This window comes from Schistocerca piceifrons, chromosome 5, assembly GCF_021461385.2.
Source record: "Schistocerca piceifrons isolate TAMUIC-IGC-003096 chromosome 5, iqSchPice1.1, whole genome shotgun sequence".
In the NCBI taxonomy this organism is placed as follows: Eukaryota; Metazoa; Arthropoda; class Insecta; order Orthoptera; family Acrididae; genus Schistocerca; species Schistocerca piceifrons.
This window is the reverse complement of record NC_060142.1, coordinates 665067279-665070367: the sequence shown is the minus strand read 5'-3', so window position 1 is coordinate 665070367 and position 3089 is coordinate 665067279.

Sequence of the window (3089 nt, the reverse complement as noted above, 5' to 3'; positions counted from 1 at the left end):
GTACCTTCGAAGTCTGTGGTTCAGTCCTTCCACTTGACTCAGAACCACAGAGTCATGATCATTTCTGGGGACAATGTTGCAAATTGTAAGTTTCACTGAAACTCCATGCGCAATACTGGTCTTCTCAACCTTCTCTGCCAGTCACTGGAATGACCCAAAACTGACCTTGGAGTCCAAACAACAGGCATCATTTGTTCCAATGTGTGTGTCAATCTGCAGTATGTTGCACACTGTTCCCTCAATGGCTGTCAGAATAGCCTCTTCAACATGTTGAATAGGGCCCCCAGGCATATACACTGAGGGCACATGGTGATCTTACCTGCCCCTTGCTGCCATTTCTGCCTAGGGGTACCAGCATTTGCTGTATATTTGATCCGCTGACAATTAATAGACCCCTGACCTTTTGTGTTTGCCTCCTCCTGATATTAGACAAAACAGGTTTCCCAAAAACAGGAGAAGTGAGTCCCACTGGCTCAGTTTCAGTGAAAGACAGCATCTCAGACATGTTGGTTAGGGGGATCGGTACAACACCTTGAGTCCTCCCTGGTCCTCGTCCATCCTGTACAAAACACCTAGATCTACGACTGCCAGTCAAATGGATGGGTAGTGACAGGTCCTGTAAATGACAGATCCTGTAGTTTCTGCAGAGGAGACAGGATCCATATGAGAGTACAGCACTTGAAGTATCTCCAGTACATGTATCACAGGTACATGACTCTCAGGAACTCTTCGAACTCACCGACTCGAAACAGCTGCCAATCTTTTGACAGTAGTCAGGCCAACTGCCAGATGCTATGGAATGTCAACCAACTCATCTGTGTTTGAGAACAGTGTTCACAGTGATGCTGCATTTTGGCTGTTGCATTATATTACAAGGCAGTGAACAAATTACTTTAAATTAAGGCTACTGATTATCTTTTAATCTGTTGAGTTAAAAAATTGTGAATTCCCTATAAGAATTGAAGCAGATACACAAATCAAGATTTCTATTAAGGTAACGCAAGATTACTAGTTTCCTAAAATGTTTTGGATATAATTACAGTTGTTAGCAAACTTGAAAAAAAGAGTTAAAATTTACAATAAAAGCAGATAATATATATATGGCTACTCCTCTTTAAGGGAAAACTAGATGTAACACAATATGTTAGATAGAAAATCTGCTACAGTAACTAAATTACAAACACCAGTTTGCTACAAACTGCTCTCAATTGCATCAATATACAATGAAACCCAGGGATGATGTATACTTTGGCTGAACTGTGAACCACAAATGCTGATTTGCTACGAATTAAATTACGTATCCAAAACACTTGTACCGCTAACTTATGCCAAAAAGGTGTATATCATGCAGGATCAAAACTTTACAACAGATTACCAAGACATATAAAATCTCTTCCTGAACTACAAAGCTTTAAAAAGTCTGTGACAGCCTACCTTCTAAAAAACTGCTACTATTCAATCTCACAGTATCTTACACAAGAAAAAATGTAATTTGTATCTTTAATTGTCGAAATAAGTTATAAATATACAGTATTTCAAAAAAAAATGTGATTATTAGCTGTATAGAACCAATTTGTTATAAAAATTTAAATAATGTATGTTTGACGTTTGAAAAACCAATAGCTGAAAAGATTTTCTGTCCTATATCCTGTGAACAATATGTGTACTGAAAAAGAGATTTATATAGACAAATAAATGAAATATAGTTTTGTAAGCTTCCGAAAATTCTGAAACTAACCTATTTCTCATGTAATTGTTCAATGAAATAAGTGAAGACTGTTTTGAACAAGGATAGGCCTATTGTCCTCAAAATTTCTAAAAGAGCACAATTTAGTTTAAGCCTACAATTGACAATAACAGTATTAGTTCATTGCAGCACTCGTGAATGTTCTAAATTTCAGAATATATCACAATACAAACGGGTATTGAGATAATCAACAAAAGAATATGCAGAAGAAGCGATGCAAACAGAAAATTAAGTGAATCTAGAACTTTAAATAGTTGGCTTTTATATATAAATAAGCGAATGTATTGCACCAATTTTTCACTTACCTGATTCTGTGCACACTCCTATGCTGGCATGCCGGAGAAGAACACTGCAGCATAAGATTAATTTGATCAAAATCGCTTACATGTGCAGCACCAACAAAGAACGCCTTCTGCCTGTTGCAGCTAACAATGGAACCATGGGCATTGATTCAGCCTAGGTCTTTCAGTCTGTGTCAAATTCTTCTTCGTGTCATATCTCTCATCTCATCTTCATCTACTTCCTCTTCCCTTTCTATAATACTTCCTTCAAGTTCATATCCCTTATATAATCTCTCTATGTATTCCTTCCACCTTTCAGTTTTCCTTTCTTTGCCTAATACTGGTTTCCCACCCGAGCTACTGACATTCATATAGCTGCTTCTCTTTCCTCCAAAGGCTCCTTAATTTTTCTATTGGTGGTATCTCTCTGTCCTCTAGTTATATCGGTCCTATAGCCTTGCATTTTTCCTCTAACAATCCCTTCTTAACCATTTTGCACTTCCTCTAAATCTCATTTTCTAGATGTCATATTCCCTTTCGCCTGTTTCATTTGCTGCAATTTTATGTTTTCTTCTATCATCAGTTAAATTCAATATATCCCAAACTATCCAAGGAGTTGGCATGTAAGTGCACCAATATTAGTAACTATGGCTCTTAGAGTGATGCCTTCCTTGTGTACATTATGAAGGCCACATGGCTGCGATGGTTCAGCTGATCATATTCTATGATCATTAATAAATGTTACGTGTGTGGTAGTTTCTATCCCTTTGGTGTACATGAAGGAGTAGAAATCACCAACATGAGATCCATTGTTGAACAATTTATTCACTAGCTGCAAGAACACACAATGAACAAACATGAGAAAAACTTGGGAAAGTGAAGTTAGCAAATAACATAGAGCTAACAGTCATAACTGCTGTTTTTGTGGTCGATAGTTGGCACAGAGCGACCCCCCACCTCCCCAAGTAGTGCAAAGCAGGGGCCACGAACTGAGCAGGAGATGGTGACCACGAGGAAGTCTTAAAGCCACATAGGTGGACAAAGGTGTTGTCCCATGTGGG